Raw genomic sequence first — 14,876 nt, forward strand, 5'->3', positions numbered from 1 at the left:
TATGTGAATATATTGTTTTGCTCAGCAAATAGTTTGTTTGTGTTTCAGTATGTACAAAGCAAAGCTTCTACTTATGGAAAATATTTTGGGTAATGAAGTGAGTTAGTAATAATTCTACTAACGAGTAAACATGAACATTTGTCGGTCGTAGTTAGAATTTGTCAACAATTTCTTCAATTAGTTTGCCAGTGAATTGACTTAACTAGTTTAGCCCTAACTTGACTATGACATCATTTAAGTATATTGGTATATCTTAACAATACATTTTTTTTTTTTTTTTGGAAGATAAGTACAGACATGTTTAGTTCAAAGTTCGATTCTCGGTGAGAGTCCATCATCTGTTAATCGATATTGCATATTCATTGGTTTTGAGTTTCATGACCAACTGTGTTGACGATTTTTAGAGTATTTTTGTTTTAGTTCGTCAGGCGAATACTGAGAAGGTGTTTCAAAATATAGGCTGCAATAATTCCTTTCGGAGTTTCTTTTCATTTTTTTTTTTTTTTTACCGTCATCACGATTATACTCTTTAGACTAAAGGAGACGGATGATTACTGAAAGGAATGATTGTGAAATTAATTGTTTGAGCCCTTCCATCGGGAATCGAACCAGTACTGCTTGCACCAAAGGCACACACGCTAGTCACTAAACCATAAATAAACCACTATAAGTAATAAAAATAACTCTACGGACGCCCAAATTTGATATTTTTCTATGGGGCCCAACTTCATATTTATCTACGGGGCCCAAATATGAGGGCCACTATTCATATTTTAAGCCTTGGCAACACTGATTGTAGTTAGGCGCTATTTTTTTGTTTGCATAGAAACGTTTGACATTGTTGATCATAACGTACTTCAAATGTTTTGTCAATAGCTTTATTTGTGTTGTTTACGTTGACTTGAAGTTTGCGTAACAACAGAAAAATAGAATTAACTCGTGAAAAGTTTCGTGCGATGATCTATTACGATTTTCGACGTAGATTATCAAGGCAAAGGTGCATCAATCAACTTACTTTAACATTTGGCGATGAAACCCCATCCTTTGCCACTGTGAAACGCTGGTATAACGATTTTACTCGTGGCCACCATTCGCTCACTGACGAAATTCGCGAAGGTCGTCCAAAATCAGTTGTTATTCAAGAAAACATTGATGCTGTGCAAAACCTAATACTGCAAGATCGTCATGTGACATACTGTGAGATTGAGGCAACTCTAGGTATTAGTCCACCAGCGTATAAAATATTGCATGTGATCATTTAGCATGATTATTTGTTCTCATTGGATCCCACATAATTTGACAAAACTCAAAAAGAAGCTCGCGTCGATTGGTGCACACAAATGCTCAATAAATACAATGGCTATGCCTCGAAAGACGTATATAAGATTGGATATATGCATAGGAGCCGGAACGTAAACAGCAGTCGATTGTATAAGTGTTTCAAGATGAACCAAATCCAACAAAAGTTGTTCGCGCTCGAAGCACATCGAAACAAATGGTCACCTGTTTTTTCGGGAAAACTGGTCATTTGGCAACTGTGCCTTTAGAGGAACGTAGAACGACCAACTCTGAATGGTACATAACAATTTGTTTGCCGGAGGTCTTCGGTCAAATACGGAAAACAAACAAGCGCCGTCGGATCATTGTTCATCAAGACAATGCGACCTCACACACATCTCGTCTAACAACCGACTATTTGTACACTCAAAAAATCGAATTGATGGGTCATCCGCCATACAGTCCTCATTTGGTATCCAATGACTTATTCTTGTTCCCGAATGTCAAGAATAAATTGCGTGGACAACGATTTTCGTAAGCGGAAGAAGCCGTTGATACATTCAAAAACCATATTATGAAGGTGTCTCAAGAAGATTGAAAAAATGCTTTGACAAATGGTTCGAACGAATGCAAAAGTGCATTGATCATTAAGGAAAATATTTCGAAAAACAATAAATCAATTTTCAATGACAAATTACTATTTTTTCATTGTTAGGCTCAAAATATAAATAGTGGCCCTCGTATTAATGATTGCCCTCCCGGAAATAGTTGCAAGTTGCGACTCTGGGTGGTTGATTGCACCTTTCTCTTTTGTATGACAAATATTTTGGGTTGCCGCCGCAGTGTTATGCATTCACTTATCCAGTGACAGTTCACGTATTAGACGTTGTTGAGCATTCATCGTCACTGCCACTAAAAACCGATTGAAGATACTGACGGAGTGGCGACTTCCGTGTTAAATAGTCTGTTTGGCTCACTAATCTCTTGGGCCAGTTCGATCTTATACTTACAGTCGATCACGGCGTATACATGCGCCTGCAATTTGAATTGTGGAAATACTGCAAAACTTATGACTCAACCTTGTAGGATTTGTGATACACGATACCATTAAGGAAGTGTTTTTTGAAAATTCGATGAGGAAGAAAATATGAAATGAAATCTTTTAAGTTTTACGTCCCATGGTTATGCCGACTAAGCTAAAGGAGACGGCAATGATGAGAAATTAATGAAATAGTGGAATGAAGAATGTGGGAGGAAATGGGAGAATGTCGAGAAAACCTACGCACACGATGTTTGTCCACCACAAAGTCTATTTGGCGCGAGCTGGGATTGAACCAAGGACCTCATGCTCCAGAAGTGCACGCTCTACCACTTAGCCACCACCGCCCTTTCTACGGGGAAAAGGTAATAGAGGTTACTATTATAAGTTAGACACATACAATTTGGTATTTATGCTTTTCATTTAAAATAATTAAACACATTATTACAGCGTTTTTGAATATTTGACCTAGAATGGAAGAAAGGATGCAGGAAGAGAAAGGGATGGGGTTACAATTAGTCTAATAAGTTGTCCATATAGGTTCTCGCAATTCTTTAAGATTATAGACATAAAATCTGGTGTCTGAACTTTAATTTAAAATATTGAAACACATATTTCAGTGTTTTTATATGTTTGACCTAGAATGAGAAAAAAAAAGGGTGGGATGGTTTACTAAGTTATCGATACGAAGCGTTCAAATTTCGAACGAGGCTTCGAAATTAAATGAAATTTTAGTTTTATCCCTCACCGTTATACCGGCTAGGCTAAAGGAGACGGTGATGATGAGAAATGAAGAAAATGGTGGAATTAAGAAAGTGGGAGGAAACGGGAGAACCCCAAGAAAACTCACGTACACGGGCGAGGCATCGAGTTCAGATAAATTCTATATGAAAGGTGTAGAACAAAGAAAGCAAAATATTGCCTACAGTAGCACCTGGGTGCATTTGTTAATTTATTATAATGTTTGACCTTAACCTATGTTTAAAGTAGATCTCTAAAATATAATATCAGAACCAACTCTCTTCTGTTTATATTCGATTTATTTTTATGATGGATAGAAAACATGCTTCCGATATTTTCTCACGTACTTACTTATTCCTGTTTTGCTGTACTGGTTTGTGTGTATCGTTTGTATTTGTTTGTTTATTTATTTGTTTGGAGTTGTTCAGGAAATCTTTCAGTCATGAGCTACCAGAACATTATGTAAGTGTTCTCTTTACCTTGAACCCGGAATTCAGTGAAAGAACGAGAAAGTTGCTACTTGCTTGAATTCTAAGCTTATAATTACATTTTCTGCGAAGACTAATGAAAAGGTATCACTTCGCTGAGTTTTTTTCACTAATTTTCGTGTTCTGTATAGTAATTAATAATTGGAGGTTTACATACCCAAAATACAATTATAGAGATTTTTTTTTTTTAATCGTGTTTTGTATATACTTCAGTGATAAACTACATTTTAGTAGATAACTTACCTATAGAATGTCACGCTGTGCGTGATTAAAGCATGACAATACCATAAAAATAAGCTATTAATTCCGGAAGACTCGAGATAATATATCAGTGTGATTCCTGTCGGCTATATGGCAACAGTAGCTCTCATTCAAGAAGAAAACTCATGCTCTTAACCTCCTTTCGTTGCGTGAGGGAAAACTTCTCACCTACATAATGCCAAGTGAAACTCTACAAATATTTTCCCTTCTTGATTTATGCATTTTTCTCACTGTTCATTCATCAGTTACAAATATTGGATTAGTGTTCCAGTAATGCGTGAGAATAAGTTACGTCTAAGTATCGCAAACGTTGCGTGTTCATAAACAGATTCGGCACATGATTTCATTATGTACTGCTTTTTGAATATGACGTGTGGATAAATTATGATGTTTATCTTATCTTCTAACCCGGTAACTTCTGATTTTCTCTGATAGAGAACACTTTTGATTGTACCCAATTGTAAGTGTAACACTTTAAATAATCGGTTCATTTAAACACAATATTAACAATAGTAGGCCTAAGGTGAGGCACTGCTGTGTAGCAAGGATTCTGGAGCAGACTTTTCACGCTCAGCGAAGTAATTCATTGCTAACGCATCAATTACCAACCCCATTGTTTCTAACTTCTTTGATTCATAGTTTGTTGTCTCATCCAGGTAATGCCTTATCTGCTTTTATGATACTGAACTGGCGTGAAAAAAAAAAAAAAATTGAACTTGCACTGGGAACTAAACTCGGGGCCGTATACACAGAAGATAAACATGTTACGTGCAGGGTATGTGCTGAGTTTGTTCTTGCCATATTGGTGTAGATGACTCAGCCTTGGAAGAAGAATAGATGGAATCAGATCGTGATGTCGATCTTAGTTTAAAGTTACCGCGTTTTATTGTTATTCTGTGAATCCGGGGGTGCTTTTCAGCAACAGTCACGGAGCATGTGGATTCTGGTTTAAAATCCTGTAAACTCTCAGAACTGTTCCCGGAAAACGGTGGCTCCTGGTAACCATGGGTGCCCGAAGGGGAAGGCTCACGAAAATGTATTAAATTTCTTAAGATTTTCTTAATACAAATAAAAAATACCAAACATAATATAGTAACCAGGGATTTTATCCCCCCCCCCTAGAAACTTCGTCGGGCACTCATGCTGGTAACTGTATCTTAGTTCGCCCTACACAACAAACTCTCGATTATATTCGGTTCTTCCTTTCCTTTTTGACAAATTTCAATCACAAGTAAAGGAGAGGTGTTTAACACGAGAAAACATAGAGCTCCTTCGTAGTTAAGCGGTTAGCGTAAGCGCCTTTGGCATGGAAGACCCGGGTTCGGGCGGGAGCTCATGTGGTTCGGATTCCACGTTAATCAGTAGGTCCACGTCTCATATAGCCTCGCTGCTAAACGGGACATTAAACTCAAAATCAACTCAACTCAACCCGAGAAAACGAAAACAGTTTACCGTATGTTGTGGAAAAGTAAACCACAAAGTTGTAAGTACAGAAAACTACTGTTTCATAAGTCATGTGTAAGCCCCCTATTGTAGAAAAAATGTTGATTTGTGTTAAAAATAAAATAATTAACATAATTGAAATTAATCATCCCCTTTATTATTTACCTAACTGAATGTACACAGTTGCGAATTTTCTACTATAATTTTGCATAATTGTGTTCCTGAGTTTCTCGTACGTTTGCTTCGAAATTTCTACTGTTTCTATCCATATGACCGCAAAGCCAAATAAACTAATTTGTGTAAACAATATTTGTTTCCGTATGAGTCATTTATTCAGACATTTATTACAATCTGTGATATTAACTTCACACACGGTCAAGACTCATGTTTCAATAAGGTAGCATGCTGCGAATATGTACGTATGTAATACTAATAGATATGTATAATCAGTGTCTTATTAGTGCTTTCATATTCTGAAATAAGACTTCTGATTTGCTTTAAGTGTGTAAAATCCTGCTCCGCCTTAAAAAGTCATATCCCCGTCTACCTTGGTCTTGCTAGTAATCGAACCTTGGTCACTAACCATATAGCCATGAGGGAACTTCCAGCAAAAACTGATTGTCAACTGTACTCAAATAGATAGATAGTCAACTCTACTAGTCAAATATGCTCTTATTGCTGTGTTCAAACCTTTTTAACTGCTGCCATATCGATATAAGAGCATGTGTCAGTGGCAATTATATTTACTATCACGTGCCAGCAGTACACACACGCATTATATTTTTGCAATGTATAACATAACAGTTACCGAGTTCTGCTAAGGCTCTTTATAGTGATATTAAAGGTGTTTATAAGAATAGGAGATAACTTTATATCAATACTGTTTATAAATAAACAGCTAATGAAAATTCTTGAGTATTGGAGAACAAGAGTGAATAGTATAGTGGCAACATTTTTGACGTAACATTATATTTCTATCTTGTTAGCAAAATGCAAATAAATAACTTAAATGTGCAGAAGCATTTATGGTAAGAGCGTAAATTGATCTTTCATTTTTCACTGCTTAGCATTCTTGCCGCTTCAGAGGGAGTAGTAGTCATGCTAATTTAATCTCCATTGTATGATCTCAGCTGAAGTTTGACTGGCAGTAGGTCTATGGAAGATAAGAATTTAAAAGTTCTAGTGAATTTATAGAGAAACCGTTCCTAGGTATTGCATGTACTGAGCTTTCTTATTTATAGCCTACTCATACACTGCAAATACATTTATCAGTACTCATAGATTGTAAGAGCCACAGTATACGATAAATTAATTTTAAATTGGAAGATTCACACTTGTAACACAGTTATTCAGAAAGCAAAGCAAGCTCTATATTTCAAAATATCTTTAACTTGACATATTTACATCTAGCAAGAAGCTTTCAAATAGCCAAATAGTCAGCGTTTTTATGTTCCATGTAGATGGTCATGGGTCATGGATGGTCATGGGTTCTGTTTCGTTTGAGACTCCGTTAAACTATAAAGGACAACAGATTTACGTAAAATTTATTTTCAAAAAGCAGTTTGATTAGAACAGTTACTGGTAATTTCCAATACTGTATGTCTTGAAAAGGCTTTGAAAGTTATACAACCTAGAATGCATAGGGTATTTTCGAAATAATTCATAGGTACAACGGGATATTAACTACCAAAGTGTTTCTAAAAGAGAGTCTAAGGTCCATGCATACAAGTATCGATTCGGTTCAGAAAACATCGAACATCCCGGTGCCAACGGGGTAGAACAACTCCATCCTGTTCGGACATTTTTTTAATTATTATTTTTACTTATTTGACGAAGAAGCCAGGTTTTCATTATCTTGAGATAGTGTGTGTTAATCAAATAACCATGTTCTCAAAAAAAAAAAAAAAAAAAAAAAAAAGGACCATTAATTTTGTTTCGGACACCGTTCTTGTGATATTTCACTTTATCTGAACACACTCAGTTAGTTGGTTGGTTTATTGAAGGTTAGCGTCCCTTCCAGCACCGAAGGTATGAGTCATGGACCTACAGCGTAACGTGTGAATCCGAAACATGTGAGCTACAACCGGAAATCGAATCCGGGTCTTCCGCACCGAAGGTGCGTACGCTCACCATAGAACCACGAGGGAGCTTTGGACATTCTCAAGTTCCAGAGACATTTATGCCCACGACAAACGTAACTTGAATTCAGAAATAGAGAACAAATCATTGTCACTTTGAATTTCATCCTAAAGTGGTTATCATAAAAGAACAATATATGTACGAGTATATACAAATTTCTGAGAAAGCCAGTCTATATCCAAATTTAAATTTACACCAATTGAAATACATTGACTTGCATAGGGTTGTCGAATTTACGAGGCTTTCAGAAAATCCTCAGTTTCACAAAGCAAGCAAACGCTATATTAGGGCAGTAATAAAATTAACACTAAATTGATGTTATTCTATTTAAAACTTCCACGGATCATTTTTCTTTGTTTCTTTTTTTAATAATAGGAGCGAAGATACGTTAAGAAGCTTATTAGCATTTAACGAAAGTTGGCATTTCTCTGAGTTCGTATCTATCAGTGTATCAATGAATTCACCCATAACTCCTTTCAGCTTGTTTATTATAAGGCTAGTTGGCATACAGAAATAACAATAAGCTGATAAATTAAGGTCAGAAAAAACATTTCCGCCAGTACATAATACGCACTTGGTTTTAGAATCGTCTGGAATTTAAGCTCGTCTTTTCCCATAAACATTCATTGCAGAAGTGATTTCCATGTAAATTCTGTTCTTGCTTTTGTGAGAACAGGCATTTTTTTTTTTAAATGTAAATATTACGCATCAAAAAATGTATGTAAGTGATGGTAGTGGGTGCAGTGTGTGTCTACATGACACCATATTACTTATATACTTTACTTTTTTCTTCACTTGAATAACAAAATACCTTCTTACAGAGTTTTTTTTTTTTTGTTTGATTTTTCAACAACTCCTTTATATATATCTACTCTTGTCCATGTGTCCATCCAGAAAACACGAAATGTCAAGAACTACTTGAAAGATAATCAATTTTGGTCACGATATAGAGCATCGTTTTCCAACCGGTGTGCCGCGAGGAAATCGAAACAAATTAGTAATTCTATACCAATCAAATTGCAAGACAAAGGAAAAATATATATTTGTATTTCACATTACTATGAATTTACAACTTTAAGTTTCATACCGTGTTACTTTTCTGTACATTTTTAATGTTGAAAAAAGTATTTGTTATCATTGTTATGACTATTATTGCTTCTTTATTGCTGCAGACTATTTCGTAACTTGAAATTTTAAAATATCATTCAATACTTTCGACAGCAAACACGCATACACATTATCTATGTGTTTTAAAACTAAAAGAGATTTGTTTGTTCGTTCGTTATTTAGTGATCTTTCTTCTTAGTGAAAAGTTGGATACAGTTTTCGAAAAAAAAAAAAAAAAAAAGCTTAGTTTTAAGAACCTGAGTCCAATATTTCATTGCAATTGTTTTCTATTTTTAAATTAGAATGAAAAATAAGCATAATGATTTACCACGGGACAAAACCAGTGATCGAAATTTCTTCTCTGTGAGGAGATCAATAATCACAGAAAAAAATACCACAGTATTTTATATTTATAAATAATAATATCTATAAGTATGCCGCAAGAATTCAAGTTACACCTGTAGTGTGCCGCAAGTTGAAAAAGATTGGGAAACGCTGATATAGAGGCTCAAATGTTAGGAATTGACTTTGTTAATAGACGTGATCCATCCAGTTGATCGTATAATATGAGCAATCAAAAATCGGTTCCCTATGTATTGTATACATTGCCTTACTTGATAGACTACCCGCAGTGCTATTGTGAGTAGCGGGTTAGTATAACGCGCCGGATGTAAAATACTAACGTGTCCTTAAAATACAATGCTAAAATGAAACTAAATGACGTTCTACTCGACGAATCTAAAGACTTAAATAGTTTGTTTTTTAAGTATTCATTCGTCTTAAAGTGTACCTCTTTTAATTTGAACTAAAATGCTATGTTTAAATCTAGGCTTGGCAAAATTAACTTGTTAAGGAGTTTGGTTGACCAAAAAAACAAACCAAACTCTTTCACGTGGTGTATTTGAATACTTTCTGTTCACTTGAATAACAGAACACGTTTTACAGATTTATTTAAAACTTAACTTTCTTTGAATACCGAGACTGTCGATAAATATGCTATAAATTTGGATTGTAGTGTGGGATCTGAAGAAACACAAATAATCGAAACGGGGTCTCTTGGAGAAAAAGCGAAGCTCGAACCACTTAATGATAAAAAAAAAAAAAAAAAAACTCCATGTCGCATAAGATGTACTGGTTATATTAAGAGCATTATAAATAATATTAAGTTACATAGTAAAATGTTTTACTTAAGTCTTAATAGTCGTTTCTTGCTTACTGGACCTTACATTAGAACAATCACCGTAAGAAACTGGAGAAACGCAGACATATATTTATGTATGTAGATATCTAACCAGATCTCTCTTTATTTATTTATTTCTGAAATAAGTAAGTATTTTAGACTAACAACATGTATCGGGAAGATAGCCTTGACCTCTTCTGTAGAAAAAGAATTAAAATGAGCATAAACATAATTACGTAATCAAAAGTTAATTCTTTTTAACCGTATTTCAGGGCTCAAGTTTACTAAATTAAGTAGAAGTTCCTACACTGTTTTGCAAGTAAAAATCATTTGTGTTAATATGTTGTTCCTGATAATGTATTCATTAAACAGTATTTTGATTTTTTTTTAAAAAAAGTACAATGTCTTTAAAGTATACAAAGTATTTTTATATATTTCAGTATTATACTATTAAGAAAACTATTTTTATTGCACGTAAAACTGTTAGTTAAATGTATTTCATTACTTTTATTAGTTTTGTTAATGGACAGTAATAAAAGTCGCGTAATGAGAAGTATTATATATATATATATATATATATATAATATTTAGTGCTATTCTAAGTTTATGTCGTAGCTACAATGTATTTTACAATGTAGATATTATTCTTTATGTACTTATTTTTTTAAAAGAACAAGAAATCTACGGTAATTATAAAGATTTAAATTGGAAGTATGTCCAGGCTATGGTTGTGAATATTTGGAATCAACTTCAAATGCCCCCCTTGTGTGTATCCTTGATTCAGGTGATTTGTCTGACTAATAAGTGAAGCGTGATAATAACCCTATTTTATTGTATTGTTCAACTGAGAAACTTCTGCCTTTACTGCCTCGATGTGATAGAATCTTATTCTTCCTAGAAGGAAAGCTTAATGAAATTAGTACACTAAAATCTGGAACTTGTCTATTTAAAAGCAACAGGAAAGATCATATAGGGCACAGCAGTGCACTAATTAGGTTGAACTCACTCATTTTGAAAGTGGTATTTTAAAATCTTTTTTGGAAATATTATTATTTTGTATACCGAGCTGTATAAAAATTTGCAAATTTCTAAAACAAGTATAGAAGTACGCCAAAAATACTGTATGCTCTATTTGGAAGACAGATGCAAGCAAAAATTTAAAAATCTGTATGAGTAGCAACAATAGTTTTATTTTGTAATGTCAAATTAGTTTCATCTTACTTTTTATTGGTCCCTTTCCAAAATTTGCGTTATTATTTCGTATATACTATATGTCATAGTCACTTTCGAAATAGCTTCACCGTTTAGTATGGAATTATATAAGAATAAAATCTTACTATACTGTTTCCGAAATAGGGCCCGCGGTGGCTCAATGGTAGAGCGTTTACCTCTTTTGCTTGGAGTTCCTGGGTCGATCCCAGCTCGCGCCAAGTGAACGTTATGGTGGACGAACACCGTGTGCGTGGGTTTCCTCGGGGTTCTCCCGTTTCCTCCCACTTTCTTCATTCTACCATTTCATTCATTTCTCATCATCACCGTATGCTTTAGCCTAGCAGATATAATCCTGGGACGTAAAACTCAAAGATTTCATTTATTTTTTTGTTTCCGGAATCTAGTAAATTCGGTGATATAGAAATATTCCATATCAACGAAGGACGTGCCTGAACTTTTTTGAAAATTCAATTTTTAATTCCGAATGAAAGGTCCTACCTATTTCAAATTGCAATAGTCTTGCGTAATAAACCACTTATCTCTAGATAAAAAAATCCATTAATTCACTGATGAAGCTATTTTACTTATGTATCTCCTTTTCTCACAACCCCTTAATAAAAATTACTTTTAGTATCTTTTGTATAGAGTGAAAAATGCATAAAATAAAAATACATTATGTGCATCAAACTATCAATATGTTTCATTTAATATAATTTACATAACAAAATTAGATTACCTTATTTTCATTTTAGCTCCACAGACACCATAATTTATGTAAAATGAATAAATTATACACTGAAATGTGTCTACCCGTAAAATATAAGTGTATTGATCAATTAAATGAAGCATTTGTAATAGCCTAGGAAATCCTATTGGCTTGATAGAAGTATAGTGCGTCATCTGACACGTTTATAATTTTCACGGGTATATCTATGCACTTTATTGTGTATTATGAAAAGTTTTTAGTGCAAAATTCTTAGAGCTTGAGTTTGGTTGGATTAGAGTGTAGCGTCCCTTTCAGAACCGAGTTTATATAAGACGTGGATCTTCATATTAACATGAAATTCAAACCATAGGAGCTTCTGCCAGGAATCGAACCCGGGTCTCCCGCGCCGAAGGCATGTACACTGAGCATATAGCCATAAGGGAGATCTTGAACTCTATGGATCCAAAGGTTTTTTTTTTTTTTTTGTTAATATATATATTGGGAAAGTCATCAATCCGTTAAATTTCTTGATGTCAGTAGATAATATGTGATATTAAATATATTTGAAGAAACGCAACCCGAAAACGAAAATTAGATTTCTAAATAACTTAACAGAAGCAGCATAATCGGTACTTTTCATTTGTTAAAAAGCTGAGTCCAGTAGTGAGTGGAACATCCTGTATTTTATTATCATAGAGAATAGGAAGAGAATTGTTATACCTAGTATGAATGATTCAATAGTGCAATCAGTAGATTAGTGGTATTGTAGTAAGTTTTTGCACGAAATTTTTCAGTGTTTGTAACTCAGACAAAGGTAGGGCAAGCAAAAATTGTCCTTTGAGAGAAAAAGAAAATAAGACGCTGAATCTGAAATCTTTTTCAGTGCGATTAGGAATGAGAAGAGATGTAATCACACTTCCTTCTACTAATGAAGATAATTAAGATGGACTAATGATGAGATAGAAGTGTTAAAGTAACACTTCAAAAGATAAAAATCTAGTACACATTTGAGAATAGTTCAAGAGTCTAAAATACTATTTTATAACTGATCTCATTACTCATATAATATGTCACTTCCCAAAGAATATATTTATCTTAAGAGCATAATAAATATAACATGTACAGTATGTATATATATATATATATATATATATATATATATATATATATATATATATATATATATATATATATATATATATATGATGGTAGGTAACTCCACCGACAAACTTTGGGAGGCGATTCCTTATACGAAATGAAAGAAAAAAGTTCTAATAAACATGGGCCGAAAAATGTCTCCTTTCTTTCAGAGTTATGATCCATTGAAAATTCGAAAAATCATTTTTCAAAACTCCCTAACTTAGAAACTATAAGACCTATCCCAAGCGGTTTAAGGAATTACACAGGAACTGGTATACGGTCTATCTAAATATCGATGTTTCAGAATTCACCGGTACCAGCGAAACGAACGCACCACTAGTACTTAAAGGAGTATTCCTATACTTCAACTTCCTTTTTACAGTTCCTTTCACCGATAACGGAAGATGGTAAAACATGGATATTTAGATAGAGAACATACTAGTTCCTGTGTAATTCCTTAAACCGCTTGGGATAGGTCCTATAGTCCCTAAGTTAAAGAGTTTTGAAAAATGATTTTTCGAATTTTCAATAGATCATAACTCTGAAAGAAGACATTTTTCGGACCATGTTTATTAAATTTTTTAATTTCATTTCGTATAAGGATTCGCCTTCCAAAGTTTGTCGGTGGAGTTACCTACCACCCTGTATATATAAAATTCGACCAAAAGAAATTAACACGGTCTGGATTGACAGGAAATATTAATGTGGGTAATTTTTTAAAAAGATACAACGAAACACGTAAAATCAAAGCGTGCATGGTCACAAATAGTGAAGAGCTAGGACGATTATCACAATAAAACACATAATATCTATATTATAGTAAATAATTAACTGTCTTCTATAAAGATAAAAACTTATCGTAATAGATTAATTTATGTAAGATATAAAAAAAGAAAAGAAAAGAAAATCTTACTTTATTTACCTCCAGTAGGTCGTTGTTCTGTATATTGAAACTGGCCTTGAACCCACTACCGTTCTCGAGGCGATAGCCGTGTTCGGCCTTGCTAAGGAAAACGGAAGAAACTTGTCGATACTGTAACACACACAATTAGCGGTTTCCGCTCTTCTTGTTATTATTGGTTGGTGATCAACATTGTTTAGTGAAGAAACAAGTTTCCATCTGTTTTTTTTTTTTTCTTCTTTAACTTTTATTGCTTACTTTCCATATCGAAAGATGCAACTTCTCCAACACTGATTTCTTAAATATTGGCACTTGGTTTCAATAGTAATTACAAATCAAATCCTAAAATTCGGACTATAAAGGGATGCTACACTACATACACACTTGTCACACACACAATATATACATACATAATACAACAACGTCTTGTTGAGAACTGGCTTTGGAGTTGATGTTCGTTTAAGGCAGCTTACCGTGTCGCTGAAGAAAGTAGGCTACCGCCTTCCCCTTTCTACTACAACAGATAACAAAAAACCGAAAAGAAAAAAGAAAAAAAAACTACTGAAGAAAAAAGGGAAAGGCCCCTACTTAGGAGTCTTTATGGGGTGTCCTCTGATACAGAACAAGAATTGAGGTTCTCGATAGAAGTAGATTTTTTTTTTTTTTTTTAATCTTCCTATATAATATCAAAAGTACTTTTGTCTGATCTGAAGCATCAGAGATGATGTGTATAAGATTGTGAATTACAGATTACACTAAAGTGTGTTCCCTCTTGGAGAATGCATTCTGTTTCGCGTTTTACTAGCACCACAGTCCAACTGTCAGCCAACAGCCGTATTACCTTCCTTTTCCTGAACTCCTAGCGGCGTCTTCCGCCATCCTGCTGTTGTTAATTTGGTGAAGCCGATCACTCTCACTTCTTGAACGAGTTCACCTATTTTTCGGAAGTTTACATAACTGGCCTTGAGTAAATATTGTGTGTGTACAAAACATATTAGAGCACCGTATGTTCTAGTTGTGGATATATATTAACACATTTTTCGCAATGAGTAAACCGTTTTCTTATAGTGATTAATTATGATGCAACACAACATTACAGTGTGATGTTTTTATTTATGACAATTTTAGGTTAAAATAGAAAGTGTGTAAGTTCACTCAATTTTTTTTTTTTGAATTCGTATTTTTTGGATAGGGGACTGGGAAGAGATTATGTAAGTCGATTTTATTTTGAGATTGATAAA

General features: G+C 34.0%; 1 pseudogene across 2 annotated transcripts in view; it reads right to left on the bottom strand.

Annotated features, from left to right (window-relative positions):
• Positions 1–14,425, bottom strand: part of LOC145693038 (glucose dehydrogenase [FAD, quinone] pseudogene) — a 57,560-nt pseudogene extending 43,135 nt beyond the window's left edge. The window contains exon 1 of one of the 2 annotated variants that reach the window (XR_014132693.1): positions 13,657–14,425. The product of XR_014132693.1 is annotated as a glucose dehydrogenase [FAD, quinone] pseudogene, transcript variant X1 (transcript). Of the gene's footprint in view, positions 1–13,647 lie in introns of both variants that reach the window. The other variant, XR_014132694.1, reaches the window with a different exon arrangement.
• Positions 14,426–14,876: the final 451 nt, after the last annotated feature.

The sequence above is a fragment of the Thermobia domestica genome, chromosome 8 (genome assembly GCF_964235325.1).
Source record: "Thermobia domestica chromosome 8, izTheDome1.hap1.1, whole genome shotgun sequence".
NCBI classification, from domain to species: domain Eukaryota; kingdom Metazoa; phylum Arthropoda; class Insecta; order Zygentoma; family Lepismatidae; genus Thermobia; species Thermobia domestica.